This window comes from Alligator mississippiensis, chromosome 1 (genome assembly GCF_030867095.1).
Source record: "Alligator mississippiensis isolate rAllMis1 chromosome 1, rAllMis1, whole genome shotgun sequence".
In the NCBI taxonomy this organism is placed as follows: Eukaryota; Metazoa; Chordata; order Crocodylia; family Alligatoridae; genus Alligator; species Alligator mississippiensis.
Genome location: NC_081824.1, coordinates 140,001,995 through 140,021,432, shown reverse-complemented (window position 1 = coordinate 140,021,432; position 19,438 = coordinate 140,001,995). Strand labels below are relative to the sequence as shown.

The window sequence follows — 19,438 nt, the reverse complement described above, 5'->3', positions numbered from 1 at the left end:
TTATTATTCAGAGATCACCAAGAATCATGGTGCTTAACTATAGTGTTTGTAATTCATTCTTATATACCTTGAAGAACTTGAATAATATCATAGCACAATATATGTTCTATGCCAGAAATGACATTAATGTTACCTTTGAGATTTTTAAACTCATGAAAGAAATTAAATGAATAATTACAGTACATATGGCAAATATAACTGTCTCCTTGTATGGACTGCATGCACTCTGAAAGGGTAATTACATGATTAAATAAAAATTAAATAATGATTTTATTAGTATGTACTTACTACAAATTATAGCAGAACAGAAATAAGGTATGCTGTACTTTGTGTGAGGTTGAAAACTGGGTCATCGTTTTCTATAAATTCATAGAAGTAGGGTCGGAAGGGACCTTGTAGATCATCAAGTCCGACCCCCTGCCCTGGGCAGGAGAGAAAACCAGGCTCAAATGACCCCAGCCGGGTAGACATCAAGCCTCCTCTTAAAGACCCCCAGGGTAGGAGCCGTCACCACTTCCTTTGGAAGTTGGTTCCAGATCCTAGTCACCCTGACTGTGAAGTAGTGCCTTTGGACGTCTAGTTTAAACCTACTCTCCAACAACTTGTGGCCGTTATTCCTTGTTATCCCTGGGGGCGCTAGGGGGAACAGGGTCTCTCCCAAACCCTGCTGGTCCCCCCTGGTGAGTTTATAGACGGCCACCAGGTCCCCCCTCAGCCTTCTCTTGTGAAGGCTGAACAGGTTAAGGTCCTGTAACCTCTCTTCATAGGGTCTGCCCTGCTGTCCCTGGTTCATGCAGGTGGCCCTCCTCTGGACCCTCTCAATGCTATCCACATCTCTCCTGAAGTGTGGCACCCAGAACTGGACACAGTACTCCAGTTGTGGCCTGACCAGTGTCACATAGAGGGGGAGGATCACCTCCTTGGTCCTGCTTGAGATGCATCTGTGGATGCACGACAAGGTATGGTTAGCCCTACTGACTGTGTCCTCGCATTGTCGGCCCATGTTCATCTTGGAGTCAGTAATGACTCCAAGACCTCTTTCTGCCACCGCGCTCTCAAGAAGGGAGTTTCCCAGCTTATAAGTGTGCTGCTGGTTACCACTGCCCAAGTGCAGCACCCTGCACTTATCAGTATTGAAACCCATCCTGTTTTCATTTGCCCACCCCTGTAACCTGTCCAGGTCCTGCTGTAATCTGTCCTTCCCTATTAACGTGCCCACCTCACCCCAAATCTTGGTATCATCAGCAAATTTAAACAGGGTGCTTTTCACCTCATCCAAGTCACTAATAAAGAAATTGAGCAGCGCAGGCCCAAGGACCGAGCCTTGTGGGACTCCATTGCCCACTTCCCTCCAGGTTGAAAGAGACCCGTCCAACACTACCCTCTGAGTACGAGCCTTCAGCCAATTTGCAATCCATCTGACTGTGTAGGTATCAATGCCACAGTCACCTAGTTTTTTGATGAGAATGGGGTGGGAGACATTGTCAAAGGCCTTGCTGAAGTCTAGACATCTACTGCAACACCTGCGTCCAATGCTTTTGTGACCTGATCGTAAAAGGCAATCAGGTTGGTCTGACAGGACCTGCCCTAATGAAACTGTGCTGGTTGCCCTTAAGCATCATCCCTGCTGCTGGCCCATCATAGATGTGCTCCTTGATGATCTTCTCAAAGAGTTTCCCCAGGATTGAAGTAAGACTAATGGGCCTATAGTTGCCCGGGTCCTCCCTCTTCCCTTTTTTGAAGATGGGGACCATGTTGGCTTTCTTCCAGTCATCTGGCACCTGGCCAGAGCACCACGAGCGCTTGCAAAGCCATGCCAGGGGCCCCGCAATAGCCTCTGCCAATTCCCTCAACACCCTGTGGTGGAGAGCATCTGGACCTGCTGATTTGAACACATCCAGTCCCTCCAGAAGCTCTCTAACCTGGTCCTCTCTGACCTTAGGCCTGACAGCATTTCTCCCAAGCCCGTCTGGAATCCTGGTCAGGGAGTCCCGGTCCCTACACAGGAAAATGGAGGCACAGAATTTGTTAAAGAGGTCTACTTTCTCCTCTGGTGCAACCACCAGATTTCAAGGCATATCCTGCAGGGGCCCCACATTACCCAGTGCCTTCTTCATTCTCCCTATATATTTTAAAAAGGACTTTTTATTACCTTCGATCCTTGACGCTAGCCCTAGCTCCGTATCTGCCTTAGCTTTTCTAACAGCCCCCCTACAGACCTGAGCGGTGGAGGTATATTCCTCTTTGTTGATAGCTCCTCCCTTCCACCGGGTGTACGCCTCCTTTTTGGCAATCAGGCATTCACGAATTCCCTTGATGAGCCATGGGGGCTTTTGGGCATGTTAAATTCATGTTGACTACATTTAAATAAATATTAATTTAATATAAAAGAATAAATCTAGATGTGTATATGCTTTTAGCTTGTCAAGATATAACAATTAAAAGCAGGACGTGTTGCAGTGCACAATTTGGCAGGGCCAAGTGAGTACTAATATCAGGTTTTGGATATTTGCTTTATCAGAAATTTGTCCCACTGGAATTTTAAAGTTGTATCATATCTTTTAAAAATAAAATATATAAAATATGTATCAAACTTTAGTCTGCATATTTTAGAGTTTCTTGTAGGGAAGCTGCTTTTAGATTTTTCCCATAGTTCTATGAACCATCAATACTTCACCTTACTGTTTCAAGCACCTGGTTCTTTTTGGTAATTCTTGCAAGAGGCAAGAAATCAACTGTGGGTAATAGACCAAATCAAACAGATATGGTTAAATTGATTTTGTAGGACAGCTCATGAAAAGTAATGAAATTACATAAAGTATAAGAACAGGTCATTAAATAATGACCACTAGTGTATGTTGCCAAGGAACTGTCACAAACTGACAAAACAGTATTGTACCATGAATATATACACAAAAAAGTCAGTATGAGGAATCAGACAAACATCGTAGTCATAGCTGAACCTAACAATGTGATTCTGAGTAATATGACATATGCATAGCCCAGGTCCTGTCATCCAATTCTAAGGTTTTTGCCCATCTCCAATATGAGATTTTCAGAATTATGCCTGCAAAGAGCTTTTTAAACATTTTATTGTTTCTGCACAGACTTACCAAGCCCAAATGCACAACTCTGTCAGTAAGCTTAGAATACTTATTGAGGACTTGTTTTGTCTTAATCACTTCTGGGGTTATCAGCTATTAGTTTGATATTTCAACCTTTTCACTGATATTTGCAACCAGGTACACCCTCTGGGATAGTTGATTGGATTATAAAATGTACAAACATACACATTACTTAGGAGTGGCCAGTTTCTTTTTGTAGCACCTTGGCTTCTTTCTCATTCTTCTGCCCTCCTACTGTAAATTTCTTGGAACCCATCTTTTAAAATGCACTTAGGATCCTAAGGCTGGTCCTATTTCACTCTGCTCCAGTCCCTGCTATCTTAGCCTTAAGGCTGAGTCACAAAAATACAGTGAAGAGGACAGCTCATCCACCTTTTTTTCAGGGATTTGAACAAGTTGGAATAGGGTCACATTTACCCATCTAAGTGCACTTTGGTGTCTAACAGGTGGACTGGGTTCTGGCTTCCAACTTGCCTGTCTCCAGCAGCACATCATGTTAACAACATGTTTTTACTTTTCATCATTTACAAAGTTTTTTATTTAGTTAGTTTAGTTAATTTTGGGCCAGTGGAAACATACAAATTAATGCTTATTGGAAACATTTTGACAAAACAGCGTTTACTTAGAAAACACTAATTTGTAAAACCCAAATTGCTTCAAGAAAACATTTTGCATGGACAGATGGGGGCTCCCTGGACTTTCAAGTTCCTTATTGCAAAAGTGGGAGCTCAGAAGTCTCAGCTTTCAGGGTCTGCCACTCCTCAGTGCTACTATGTAGACAGCCTTCGAATGGAGATCCCAGAGCTTTCCAAATGGTTCCTAAAAGCTCACTCCAGAATGGGCAGCCCCGATCTCTAGGCTACTTGTAAAACCAGAAGTCTTGTGGTCTCTGGCTTGAGCTGGCTGCATAATGGCATGCCAGAGAGCCAGAGATACTGGCAACTCCAGCAGCCCATCATGTGAAATTTACATTCTTCTTGGTTTTGCTAGTAAGAGCATCAGGGAAACTGACAAGAATGCCAATTTCAGTTAGCTTCTGCCAGCGTGGGCATTCAGATGTCCTGGTGTTCTGAAAAAAACAAAAAAATAATAATAAAAATGTCCAGTTTGAGGGAAGTTCTGAAAAATTGTATTTTATTCCAATATGGAACAAACTCCAAATCAAAACAAATTGAAACTTTCCTTCAAATTGGAAATTGAGCATCAATCTTACATCTCTAGATTTATTTTCCTGAGGTTTCCTGCTTCCTGGGCAAAATGGCTACTCACATATTGGGGCAAAAACATAAGAAAACCCTCTTTCTTTTCTTTTCCAGGAAATAGCCACATACTTGTTCAGTCAGTATGTAGCTTACTGCACATACACAGTATATATATATGCACACTGTAGAGGTAATCAAATTGCAAATTGTGTGCAAGTGCACACAACATCCCATACTATTAAGTATAATCTAGGTGCAAGAAGTTAATAAACTGCATTTAGTGTCCGGTTCTTATTTATGATGGGGCCTTTTTATAGAGACCTTGCTTAAAGGTTGTATTACTATTCTTAGTTCTCATGTATACTAATGCTTTGCTGAAATGTTTAGGTTGCAACTTCTGTAAGGGAATTGTTATGGGACAATTCTGTTACCATTAGAAATTAATTTTTAAGAAAAACATTTTTGTTGCTTTTAGGTTTTATGAAACATTTAATTAAGCCTAAATTTAGGGGATATTGACCTTTCAGTGCCCTTTGAATCAAACATTTGTGTTATTGAAACATCAGTTCAACCTAATGGGCTCAAAATAATTATCAGTCACTTTTACTTGTAGTATCACTGGCTATCTCTCCATTATTAATTTCTGTCTGCATCTCCCCTGTTGTTTACAAATTACCGTGGTTTATGTAATTTACTCATCACAAGTTAGATTTCTAGATCTGATTGCCATTTATTGAAATTTGTTTTACAATTTTATGAGTTGATGTCCCTGAAACATAATTTTTAGGGTTATTTTTGGAGGGCAAGTGTGTTCACTTAACAATAATTCTAACCCCTGCAAGGCATATTAAATACTTCTCCACTCTTCCTTGAAATCATTTCCCACTCTTCATGTATATAATTTTAAAAAATAAAATAAAAGGCGAATAAACACATTATTTTATATTCTTATAAAAATGTGCATTTGAATGTGACAGCCAATATGTTGAAACTGCTAAAACATCATGTCAGCACTTTTTATAGTTTTTTTACAATTACTGAAAAATCTCAGAAAAGACATACTTCATTATTTTAAAAACATGCATTTCCAAAGTAGTCAAAATGCACATTTCTCATTTAGATCTAATTGATGGCTCAGATTGGCTTGGAAGAAAGTAAGGCAGTAAATGAATTCTCAGAATATAAACCAAAAGTAAAGAAAAAGGGCTTTGGAACTGGCCAAATACTTTCTAATTTAGTTGTAGCTTATTTTGAAAAACAATAATTAAAAATGCCTTGACATACTGACATATTTTTTAAACAAAAATTGGGAATTTCCAACTGGGAAACAAAACATATCAAATTTTACCTTGAAAGAAATTTTCCATCAAAAGCTATAGGTAACTGAAGTAACTGCTTGAAATAGAACTAGGGTTGGGTATTTGACTAGTCAAATAAAGTTTGGTCAATTAACTGGTCAAATATTAGTCCGAAATTGTAAAAATGTGCTAATAGGTCCAAATAATACAGAGAAAAAGCACAAATTTTACATTAAGAAATGTATCAAAAAGCAATCAAATCATATTTCTGTCAAGAAAACTACAAAAAAGTAGGTTTTTTGTTTTTGTTTTGTTTTTTAATTACTATAATCTTTGTCCAGTCAAAAATATACAATTGACAATATTTGACTAGTCAATGAACAAGCTTGCCAACCCTAAATAGAACTGCCACTATAATGTATATTCTCTTGCTTGTCCTGCTATGTTATAATCAGGGCCTGGTTTAAATCCAGGTTGAGCTTACGGTGCACCACCTCCTTTAATCTTGGAGTTCCCACATATGTCCCCCTGCTGCTGATAGGTGGAAAGTGGCCCCGTTGGTACCGCTGCTTGCTGCTTGTTCCTGATAGCCAGGAGGCAAAAACCACCGTTTTAAATTATGCCATAGTTTTTTCTTCCCTTCCGGTCAGCAGCAACCGGTGGGAGGCAAAAATTGCAGCATATTTAAAACCATGATTTTTGCCTCCTGGCCATCAGAAACAAGTAGTGGGGCCAGTGGGCCCCTCCACCAACCAGCAGTGGGGGAGGAGGATACAGGGGGAACTCCAATAGTAAAGGAGCTGCACTATGAGCTGGGCCCACAATTTAAACCAGGCCCTAGTTATAATATTATACTAACTAGCATTTGCAATAGGCAGTGTATTTATAGATAATTGACTTTCACTTTTAGATCACTGGTTTGAACCTGGCCAAAATGGGAGTGACCAAAAATTATTATATATGAAATTATTTAGGCCATTTTAAGGCCTTAATCTACTCCTTCTGAAATGAAAGGCTCAGTTGTTTTCATGGGTGCAAATTTCAAATAGATAGGAAGCTGTATTAAAATGCCGTGCATGTGAAAGGATTCCTTTCACTGCATATTTGCAGTGCGGAGGCAAAATCAGATACCAGGAACTCCCAGTATCTAAAAATATGCAGAAAAATAAAAAGCAGGTGGTGCATGTGGCTGCAGTATGTGCTGCCCCAAACTGGAACCTGGCTGGCCAGAGCCATCCTCCAGCTGTTGGCCAGGCTCCACACACCCAGATCACTGCTGCTGGAGCCCTGGGAAGCCCAGGACCTTAGCTAAGGCTGCTGGGGCCAGCACCTGGGCTGGCTCCAGCTTCCCCTACCCCATCTGGGGTAACTTGCCACTGTCTGTCCCCAGAGAAACACATGTTCCTGCTCATAGGGATGTGTCATAGGTGGCTGACATTAGACTTTACTCATAGTATTGGCTGATTACAGTCATTCAGCATACCCAGTTAATCATTTTAAAACGTTTTGATTTGAAACATGGGGAAACCAAACTCTTGCAGTAGAGGCAATATATTTTATTAGACCAAGTAGATAGTTGCAAAAATATTTTTTTATTTGTAAGCTTTCAGGCCCAAACCCCCTTCATCAGGCAAAGGAGAATTCAAAGATTGTAAAATTTCTCCTAGGTAGAAACAAAACTTCATATTGCACAGGAGAAATAAAAGATGGTATGGTTCTCCTGGGTAGGAAAGTTATTTGTAAAAAAGCTGCTCTGTGAGTATGCAAATTAGGCTCAAACAGGCTGGAGCCTGTTATTTACCTCAGGTATCTGATGGCATGCAGGTTGCTGAATTTTGCTTTTTTTCTTGTTAAGTTGTTCATGTTGCACAGCAGAACTAAAAAATGGTGTGGTTCTCCTGGGTGGTAAAGTTTATTTGTAAGAAAAGTTACTCTGAGAGTATACACATTAGGCTCAAACAAAAGCTGGAGCTGCTTGTTTACCTCAAGGTGACCAGTGGCAGGCAGGATGCTGAATTAGGCTTCTTTCTTGTTATGTTATGAAGTTTTCATTTCAAAATAGCTAATTCAGAGATACTGGTTGTAGCTGTGTTGGTTTACAGGCATGAGACAAAACTTACAGTTTTCTAGAAAAGAACTAGTTTCTCATTTTACTGACTTGTATAACAAATGTTAATAAAATCTGTCTACACACTCTTTGCTGGGGGAGACAACCTCATGATGCTGACTCTTGTGTACTTGGTTAATCACAGCATTGCTTTGAATGTACAAGTGTGACAACATAAACCCCTTATGTGCAATTGATTGCACATTTATATAGCACAGGACACTAAAGAGTATGGTAGTCAGAAAGATTAAAAAGAAACAGATATGTTCCATACATCATCATCATCGTCTTCATTTATTGATAGTAGTAGTAGTAGTAGTGATTCACTTGAAGTTCTGGCTAAAACAACAAGTGAGGTTGTAAAATGATAAGTTGTCTATAGATTAGGTATCTACTAGTTTGAAATAGAAAAACAAACCTTATATATATAAGATATAAATGCCATCATTGCTGTCCTTGAATGCATGAAGAAGCAGGAATGAAAAGTAGATGTTAAAAAGCATGGGGGCTAAGACACACCCCTGTTTCACCCTGTTGTTGTTGTCAAAGGTGTTTGATTTTTTGTTTTCATACACTACAGTTGCCTTCATACCTTGCTGTATTGAGTGAATGATGTTCAATAGTTTGTGGGGGGACAACCCAGTTTCTTCAGAACAGTAAGAAGGCCCTGCCTGTTGACTGTACCAAAGGCATTTGTCAGATTGATGAAGGCTATGTACAGTGTGTGAGAGCAGGAGGCAGGTCCCTCCCTGAAGCCCAGGGCTGGGACCCTGAGAAAACCCCCTCTGCTCCCTGGGAGAAAACAGCAAAGCCTGGTAAGGGCTGGAGACTCACCGGGCACCCCCACAGGAATTACATCAGTAGCAGTGGAGTGGCCAGGACCATGCGCACATCTCCAGTATGTCAGCTTCTGCTCCCTGAGGATTGGGGGAACCCAGGGAGCTCCCAGCAAAACCAAACATCCAGTGGGACCAGCAGGAGAGGAGAGAGAGAAATGCCCGCACAGAGCCAGGAGTGGCATGGAGGCAGTGAGCTGGAGTTGGAGGAGTCTTCAAGACCCAGGCACTCGGAGGGGCACCCAGCACAAGTTATCGTAACCCCAGGAGCAAAGAATGGGAGGGGTTGTCCTCAGAAACTTCATCCAGGATGGGCTCAGAAGGAAGGGAGCTCATCCCTTGCCAATTTCTGAGATGGCTGACGGAAGCCGCATGAGTGTGATGGTGCTGATATAGGTGCCAAGTGCTCACAGTTTGCTGGCATGGAGCAACCCAGTTAATAAAGGACAATACCCCAATGAATTAGGGGTGAACAAAATTGAGTTGAGTTGATTATGGTGTTGTGATCACCTGAGGAAAGTAACTGAGTGAAAGGAACTGAGACTGGATAAGTATTCATGGAAATTCATTTGTTTATTAAAATGAATTGAGTTCCTCTAATTGATTGAGGCTTGAGTCCCAATTGGCCCAGAGGCAGCTTCAAGGGAATGAATTTACGTTGGACTTGCATGTGATTAATTAAGTTAATTAATTGATGGAGGGAATGAATCAAGTGGTAATTTGATTTAAGGCACTGACCCCTATGAGTATAGTGCCAATAGAAGACACAACTAAGAGATTACAGGTGCCTTCATTTAAAGCTAAAACAATGACAACAGCTATACTTCTGGTTGGTGTGTGGATGCAGTAAGAGGGGAAGCAGAGCTCTGTAGGGACAACGCCCATGTAAACTACATACAGAGCCTTTTTGGTAACAAGGAACCTCCCTCCAAGTAAACAAGACCAAGACATTGCAGGCAAGATGGGGAAGGGAGCTCCAGAGTAGAGAACATGTGTATTAAAACTGTCGCCCCTGAAGACCTGATATTCCGGGGGCTTAGGCTCTCAAGCAGTCTTCAATAGAGCCCATTTAAGGCACCGTTCACACAGTGGTGTTTGTTTTTCTCTACACTTCTCATGCAGTTCCTTGACCAAAAATATATCAACAGTGGTGCTGAGATATATATATATCTCAGCACCACTGTTGATATATTTTATATATATATATATATATATATGAGTGAAAACTGCATTGACTTTCAGGATAGATTCTTTCACCTAGAGATGGCAGCCTAGGAGCCATATTAGTGATAATTTTTCCAGTGATATTCAACAGGGAGATGCCTCTGTAGTGGTCACAGTCACTTCTATCCCCTTTTTTTGGATAGGCATCATTGAAATCTTGTGAAACTACTTCCTCTTTCCAACTGTGAAGTATAACTTCATGAAGGTTTTGAGGTAATTCATCATTGGCATATTTGTAGCTTTCATCAGGCAAACAGTTGTTGCCAGATGCCTTGTTCCCAGGAATCAATTTAATGGCTTTCTGCAAATCTTCTAACATAGGCTTGCTGTTTAAATCCATCATAACTTCGAGCTGTGAAAATCCTCCAAGCTCTTCATGTTTGATTTCAGTCTCACTGAAGTATAGTGCTCCATAGTGTTCAATCCAATGCTCAAGATGTTTTTATTTACCAGTAATGACATTTCTGTTTAAGTCTTTCAGTGGAGCTGTTTGCTCTTTGACTGGCCCAATTGCTCGTTTGATGACTTCATACATTCTGCTGCTGTCACATGCATTAGTTGGTTTCTGAATATTATTACAGAGTTTCAGCCAGAAATCTTGGGCACACCTCTTGGCCTCCTTTTGCATTTCTATTCAAGCCGTCCTCAGATTTTCTAGGATTATGGCATTGGGAGATTTGTTATAGTTGGCTAGTGCTGTCCTTTTGTTTTCTACCAGTGGTAGAGGGGTTTCAGACTGCTTTTCAAACCAATCTGCATTTTTCTTGCATTTTTCGCCAAATGCTGTTATAGTATCATTGTATATGTTAGTTTTTAAGCTTTCCTAAGCCTCAGTGGATTTATTGTTACGTAAATGTGTTTTCACAACTTCATTGAATAATCTGCATTTTTCTGTCTTTAGTTTGGTTGATGTCTATCTGAGGGCAGCTGGTAGTTTTGCTATCATGGATCTTTTTTACATTATTCTGATTTTGCAGCAAACTAAGACATGGTCAGTGTCACAGTCACCACTATGATAGGACCTCATATGCAGGATTTCTTTCAGGTGGTTATGCCTGTTCAGGACTAGATCTAATTGGTGCCAGTTCCCTGATCTTGTGTTTCCATGATGTCTTTCATCTGATTATCCCAGCAAAGTAGGTGTTGGTGACAGATTTTGACTTGCACAAAGTTCTAACAGTCACTGACCATTTTCATTCATTCATGCAGGCGGTGGCAACATTGTCGACAGTGGGGGGTGGGCTGAGTGGGGAGCTCCCACAGGCAGCCACAACAGTGTCATCAGTGAGGGGGTGTGGCAAGCACCGACTGGTGTCAGAGTCAGAGGCCGAATATTCTAGCATGTGAGCAACTTTATAATTTTGGCTAGTATAGATCACACTGAGATCTTCACTGCATATGCCTACGCAAAAGGATCGGGGAGTGGAGTTTGCCCTACATCTACCATCCCCACTTTAGACCACAGAGATGGTGTCAAAAGCCAGGCCAAGTCCAGATGGTCAGTGCCTTGACGGTTGTAGCTTCTGCCAGAGAGCAACAGATAAAAGTTGTTGCTGACTGCCTAATGCCTCAGTGAGGGGGCATGTTTCTATCAAGGTGATGTCCCTTAGCCTTTTTCCAACCAAGGATTACCCACAAAGCAGTTGGGCCTTGGGTCTTCAGTCATCCTAAATTTGCCTTAGTCTGGAGGTTGCAATATTGTGGTATTTTATAGGAGCTAACTAAGTATGAGTATCCCTACCACATTGCCACAAGCCATCAGTCAGATGCAGTGTATGGTCATAACCAGGACCAAGCCACATATATATATATATATATATATATATATATATATATATATGTCTAAAGAAATTTCTAATGTTCTTAACCCCTGCCCCCTCCCCCTCCTCCCCTCCCCTCACTCTCTCTCTCTCTCTCTCTCTATATATATATATATGTGTGTGTGTGTGTGTGTGTGTGTGTGTGTGTGAGTCTAAAGAAATTCTAATGTTTTTAACCCTCTCTAAATTCTGCAGGGCCAGTGTCAATTTGAAAGTTAGTCAATTAAAATAAATATGTTTAAAGTGTTTTTTAAATAAGTATGTTTAAAGTGTAGTTTTTTAATAAGCTTGTTGTATTTTGGGGCAATGTTTTTATCTTCCCTGTGGTTACATGAAAAATTCACATTAACAGTGGGAAACTGATGATCTGCGAGACACCATGAAACTTACGATACGCACAGTGTTGTCAAACACTCAGTAGGCTAAAATGGGGGGGAGAGAGACTAAATATTTCTTGAATCCCTTCCATATTTAGAAATCTTAGGTGTTACCTAAAGCACATTTTATAAAGTAAAAATAGTATATTTTTTAAGTTGATAGTGTCTCTTTTAGCAAACAGTTCATCTACATTAAAATAATGAGATCTTGTCTCTAGAGTTGTAAGAATGAAAATAAATAACTGCATGAGGCTTTGTCCAAAAATCAGCTGGTAATTTTTGTTTCCCCTGGTGAATTTTTATTTATTTTGTCTTTATATCATTCTTGTATTAATGATACTAAAAAATAATTACAAGGCAGCTTGCTCTATATGCAACATATACACCTGAAGAAATGTAAAACAATCCATTGCAAGTGATGTCATAAAATACTAAGAGTTTCCAAATCCAGACATGCCAACTTAGTGCACTTTCTCTGCAGATTGTAAATTTTCAAACCCCAGATGGCTGTAAGGGGAAACCTCCAGTCTGTGGGGAATGCCCCTTTAACTAACTGCTCTTCCCCCATTCCGCAGCCTCCTGGATTAGAGTAGCTAGCTAAACCAAGCTACTGAATGTACTAAGTGACAAGCAAGTTCTTCAGGACCTTGAGCAGCCTGTACTCCCTCACTGGTTTGTACCTTGCTGCAGAGCAGGGAGCATTTCCTAATGCTGTGGTATGCTAATAAACAGCTTCTGCTTCTACTAATTCTGCAACTCCAGTTCTAGGTCTTGTTGGCATGCTCCCTTAGCAGTAAGCTAAGAGAGAAAGCTTCTAGCAATGCTCCTTTTCTTAGGCTAGTGGTGGAGAAGAGCTAGATGTGTGTGTAGCAAAGGAAAGTACTGGGAAACCCATAGTCCAGCTACACAGGGAGGGAGAAGATGACTTCTCTAGGTTAGGATGTAGATAGCTAATGCTGGATTATGAGCAGAAAGAGGAATATAAAAAGATAGAAAACTAAACCCTGGGGAGGGTTGTATGGGGAAATAAACACAGGGGTGAATAGTATTGGTTGGTAATAAAAATTAGTTGCACAGAAGTGAATGAAAGGAGTAAATAGTTGGTGGAAAGCTTGAAAATTAAATGCAGTGGAGGGAGATGTGTGCTCCCTCTAATGTCAATTTATAATCACTGAAAAATTGATTGACTCTAGAAGTTCTTGGGAGATACAGAATAAAATGTAAGAAAACCTTATCTCAACTTGGTATTTGTATGCATCTACATATGCAATTAATGCAAAGCAATAACTCTGGCTCAATAACTTTGAGCCATTGTAAACTATTCCTGGGTGCAGCATCTACACGTGTACCCAGGAAAGCAGCAATTTGACAGGCCCAGACTGGCAGAGGAGATGGGGGGGAGGGGGGTCAGCCCTGGGCTCCAGCTGGCAGAGAGTCTGTGTGTGCTGAAAGTGCAGAGCTGTGTGGCTAGGCAGCAGGCAGGAGTCTGGCCCCTGGCTAGCTGGGGTGACTGGGTGCAATTTATGCCTGCAGTCAGCATCTATTTGTGCATTTCATTGCAGTAAATTACCCTGGCGTAAGATAGTACTGTCCCCAACAGTACTATAGTACTATCTTACTACAGCATTTGTTTACTGCAGCCTAATACCATCAAACATAGTAGTCGGTGATGCTTTACTCTGCAACTAATTAGTCTGCTCCACAGTAAAGCACATGTGTAGACAAGCCACAGGCTTCTACACAAGATGTTTAGTCTTGGGAAAGAAGTTGCACGTAAACCGGTTTAAGTGATCAGAAACTAGTTTAAACCTGTAACAGAACAGAAGTTCAGTACACCCTGAATGGCCAAAACTGGTTTAAGACAAACCCGGTTGAATGTAGTATCAGACTTAATATATTTGAGTCAAACTGGTTTATGCAACTTCTGTCCCAGACCCCTTCCTGGTTTAAGTTAATTCAGAGTCTTCCAGCATCCCAGCATGCTCTGCAGCCATGAGCTGGGCTGGGCTGGACTGGGCTGTCTGTTCCAGCCAAGCAGGGGTGGCCCTGCCCCTGTCCTCCCTAGCCAAAGCACTGTCACTGCTCAGGCTGGCTGAGAAAAGGGTAGGGGTGGGAAAGTGCTGCCAGGTCTGCCTGGCAAGGAGGCAGCAGCCCTTGCCAGGTGGCCCAGCCTCCTACCCACTTTGCTGTTCTAGTGGCAGGAGCAGGGGTAGGGTCAGACCCTGGTAGCTTGAAGGGAAGCGTGGATTTAATCTCACCTCTGCCTGCTGCGATAGTTTGCTCCACCACTGCTGCCGGGAGAGGGAGGGTTGACCTGCCATGGGCCAGTCACTGCCTATGCTCCTGGGCCAGTCACTGCCTATGCTCCTGGGCCACAGAGCTGGGCTCAACCAGCTTACACTCCTGGGCTATGCGGCCAAGTGCTCAGAGGGGACTTCTCTGGGCTAGGGGTGTGGGCAGTGGTGGAGTGAGGCAATGGACTGCCACAGCCTGATCTGGCTTGACTCCACAGCTCAGGGGTGTAAGCAGTGACTCGCCCGTGGCAGGCCACCCCTCTCTATTCTGCTGACAGTGATGAAGGAAACCATTGCAGCGGACGGAGGTAAGGCACATGTCACCCACCGCTTGCCTGCAGTGGCGCAAGCTGCTTGGAGTGGGCTGTCATGGCCAGTCATTGCCTAGGCCCCTGTGCCATAAGGCCAGGCCAGACTGGGCTGCAGTGGTCCATTGCCTCCCCACACTGCTGTCCCCCCCCCTCCCCGACCCGCAGCAGCCTACCCCAAGTGCTCAGCACTCCTGCATGCAGGTGGCAGGTGACAGGTGGTTCACCTGCACGCGCCGCGATAGTTCACTCTGCTGCCACTGCTGGGAGAGGGAGTGGGGCAGGGAGCGCTGCCGCAGAAGCAGCAAGCACTGAGTCAGGTTCTGCAACTAGCCCCAGCTCCCACCTCCCTGCAGTCAGGTCACATGCCCCATCCCTGTTCTTCCCCACAGCTGACAGCCCCTTGGAGGGACCTGGTCCAAGGTACCATGTGGGTGCCCTCACCACTGCTGCCTGCAATGAGGGGATTAAACCCCTCCTTCCCCTTAGCCTACCGGGGTCTGGCCCTGCCCCTGCTCCTGCAGCCAGCCAGCGAGTGAGTGGTGGTGGAGGGGCTAGGAACCTCTTCTCCCATCCTCAGGGGCTTCTTCCCCTGTCCTCCTCCAAGCAGACCCTGGCTGGGGCCCCTGCAGTCCAGGGTATGGGTTTAAAGCACTCCCCAATCATACTCAGGCCTGTCTGGGCCTGGCCACGCCTACCCTCAGCTTAGTTTCCCTCCAGCCGAGGGCTCGCTCTAGTGCCTCCCGGCTTCTGGCCTGAGCCGCTGCTGGCATGTACCTACATTTCTAGAGTCAAAAGTGAATGTCTATTCATTTGCAAATTGGTTCAATCTCTGCAAGTTAAAACAGCCTGCAAATATTGAATCAATTCAGGCTCCACTTTTTGAATGTCTGCCTTAATGCCCTTGGACTAATTCTACCACTTATTAGTGTGAGTGGCAAAAACCATGCTAATGCACAGTTGATTAGTCCAATGGGCATTAAGCATCACCTAAAAAGTGTTGATCTACGCTAATGCGCAATAACACTAATTACGGTGCTTTAAGTTAGTACCTGTTATTACAGGTACTAAACTTAATGCACTGTAATTATGGCACATTAGTGAACATGTAGATACGTCCAGTGTGGCAGAATTTGGTCCACAAATTAGTTGTTTGAAAGACTTAGAAATCAATAAAGTTTTACAGGAAAATTTCTGGCAGTTCCAGCCCAGCTGTTTTGAAAGAATCAGTGTACTCACCTCTAGTTCTTCTAGTTCTCCAGAAGTTGAACTTTTCATCCTCCTCCCATTTACCAGTGCGAGGATTTGGGGCTATTCCTCCTCCTCCTCCTCCTGCTCCTGAAACCGATCAAAAGAAGCATGCCATTTCATGTCCAGCAAGTAGAATCCCCTGTTTTGCATGTTTCTTCCAGGTGATACTCTGAAGACTCCTACTCCTCAAGTTTCTAAAAGAGGAATTAATGGCTCTGCCTGTACCCAGAAAGTGAGGCAGTCTGTAAAATCAGATTTCGTTTTAATTCCAATTGTTCTGTTTTATTTTGCTTTGCAAATTAAACCAAGCTGTGACTTGCTAAGACTGAAGTAAAAAATAGTGAGCACTGCACTTTAATGAAAACTAATTCAAATGATCTTCTCTCGCTGTGCAATGTGACAGGGAGTAGAGGTTGGTAAATGAAGAACATTCATCCAGATTTTGTAATGCAACACAGTACTGTATAGGTTTAACTAAACATATTTATTGAGTGTAAATGGGTGAGCAGGACCAGTAAATAGAGAACAGAAAATAAAATGTATGTAATTGAACTTGCATACAAAATGGGAAAGCTTCATCAAGCAAAAGCAAAATGCAGTTTGGTTCTCTCCCGCTTCTTCACCTTCTTTGGACCCAAATCAGGCTGTCATATCATAGAGCTTTAATAGCAGAATCTCTGTAGGGTAGATAAGATAGTCTCCTTCCAGCTACAAAACAAACAAGCACAACTCAAATGCTTTGTTACCATGCTGATGGCACTGCATCTAGATAACTTCATTTTTTTTACTATAGCAGTTATTTCTCAAATAACAGCTTCATTATAAAAGATATGTTAGTTAAGCTTGTCTGTTCATATTGCTGCCATAAGAGGTGCCAAACTATTTTGGAGGTATTGCTAGAAATATTCGCTCTTTTGATTTCAGTGAATCCTTGTTGCCAATATTATGGAATGTGAATTCAGAAACAAAACTGGATTACTCAGTATCTTTTACCTATAGCTATACTACAAATACAGCTTGGTGTCTGAAGGTAGTAATCCTCAGACCATCTGTCTTCCCTATTTCACTCACAGTTGAAGCAAACTCAGCAGGCTTTGCCGGCTCCCAGAGCTCATTTTTACTTTTTACATTATACAATGCAGTATTTTTGTAAAAAAATCATGTAGTTTTTTCCATTTAAAATAGTTGAAATTATCATTGCTTTGGACCAACTTTTCATAATATCTTTTGTTTAGAAAGTGGAAAACAAGTATGCAGGTATTGTTCTGCTCTGAGTTGTACTGATGACTACATTTGGGGTTAGAAGGAATTTTTCCCCTATGTCAAATTTGTAAGAATTTTTGGATGTTTTTTCCTTCCCCTATAGTGTGGAGCACAATCCTCTTCACAGATGCTTGGAGTATATATTAAAACAATTATTTTTTCTGTTATTGCAGTGGCAGGATATTGGCAGTGCCCTTGTATCCTTGGCTTTTACCTGTAGCATGTTGTATGTAGGGGTCAGCAACTTAAGACCCACTTAAGACCCAACTTAAGATCTGGCTTGTGGCGCCATTTTACCCTGCTCGCAGAGCTTGTGGGGAGGGATCCTTTGTCATTGTGGTGGTAGAGCAGGGAGGGAATAGCATTTCGGTGGCACATCAGTGGCAAGGTGCTTTGCCCAGGCAGCAGGAAGAAGCCGTGGCAGTGGCATTGCAGTGACCTGTGGTGATTGTGAGACTAACCACAAGTTGGAAGTGGAATGTGCTTGGGGCTAAGCTCTGCTAAAGTGGCCCCTTGCTGCAAAGCATGATTGATACCTGTTGTCAGGTATTCTCAGTGTTTCTGGTTTTGTGCCTTGTAGTTGTTTATGAGTTTGAAGTGATGATTTTGGGGAATCCTTGGGAAAATGATTGCCTGTGAATGGAGGAGCCTGGATGCAATGTTCAGGAGACATCTTGTAGTCCTATATCCCTATGCCCTGTTGTCCCTGTGTCAAGTGGATACATTTTCATGGACTATGGCATGCTTAAAATTAGTGTTGGTGGTTTGGATTTTAAGGCAGACAAGCAGATTAACAGAATTGATATAGGCAGAAAATAGTATATGTTTTACAATTAACTTGATCTCTAAGAGAGATAAAATCCATGGTTTTTGTCATATTTTAATCCTTTTGAACTCTCTATGGACTATAATTTATGTATTCTTTAAAAAAAAGAAAACCTGTGTTTTACAATATTTCTCTTAAGCCTGCCTTAGCATTCATAAATTTATAAGCTCCCAAAAAGAAGCTATTTGTGGCCTAAAAGTTTTAGAGTATTTGTTTTGTAGGGTCTATTATTGTGATGTCTCTCTTATTAATACCAGCATATATCACTGTAGTTGTTAAGATATCCGCACTGTTTTTCAGAAAAAAAAAATTATCACTAAATAAGCAAAGAAAACAAAGCAAAAGTTTCCCCTTCCTTGTCCCCCTTCATTTTTAAAGTAGTGCAGCACAAAAAAAAAGTTCTATTACATTTTTATTAGACATGAAGAACTGAGAGAATTTAAGCATCTTTTCTGGTGAAAGAGTTGGTTCTAAAGGGGAAAAAAAGCTGCCAAATTCTCAGTTGGTATAAACTGGACAGAATCCATTCAGTTCAAACGAGTTATACCATTTTATACCACCTGAAGATATGGCCCAACATTTTTCTATTTTTTTAGTCTACATCATTTCACAGGAAAATTAGGACCAGAAGAAATAACAGTATTTTTCATGCCCTTGGTATTATAAGTCCTACATTTGCCTTGTCATCCCTTTATTTAGTGCATCTGTCTGACTGTTAGGAGAGTCATTAAGAAGATACAGGTTGTGTGTTTCCATTGTATTGATGATACCAAGTTTCATTCCTCTATCTCTTCTAGTTGAGAGAACATATGCTTATGCATCTTCTAGTGCCTGGTTGTGACTACCTCAGGCAACATTTATGAGAATCAAGCAGAAGATTTAGCATATGTCATATCAAACCTCTCTTTGTGGCTGTGCATCCAGCATTTCTGGTCACTGGGGGAGGTTTCCAAAAGGCACAAATGCGAATTAGGTGTCCCCCTTGCATTGATGTTCAGTTGGCATTTCTGCCTTGGAAGTCTCGTAAAAGCCTAGAATTCCACACACTTTTCATGATCAAATAGTAGCATTGCCTTAAGTGCTCTTTTCATCTGCATCAGGTCATGACACTTCATGCAGCCTTTTTGTCTGGATGCAGACCTAGTCACCTCTAAAGCAGACTGCTGAAAATCAAGGGCTACTGTATGGTACGTATTGATTCAGAAACTGAAGGTAGAACAAAATGCAGCAGTCTGTTTGAGAGAAACAGAGTATAGTCAGCACTGCAATCACTCTCTGCTTCCTTCTGAGTAGAGTTTATCCTAAATGGATGCTTTTAATTATAAAACGTAGAGGGAGCTGGGACCTTTCTGCCTTTTTCTCATGCCTTAAACTAAGGGTGGTCAAACTTCCTAACCCATCTAGCAGTGGGACATGGTGCAGAAGTCTTTTGAAATGTACATGTCCCACAGCCAGTGCTCTGCACACAGCACCCCAGCTCAGATAACCATAATTCATAATAAGTGAG

At 41.9% G+C, this 19,438-nt stretch overlaps 1 protein-coding gene across 2 annotated transcripts in view; it reads left to right on the top strand.

Moving 5' to 3' along the window:
- PRKN (parkin RBR E3 ubiquitin protein ligase) overlaps positions 1-19,438 on the top strand; it is a 1,451,839-nt gene that overhangs the window by 143,861 nt on the left and 1,288,540 nt on the right. The window lies entirely within an intron of this gene.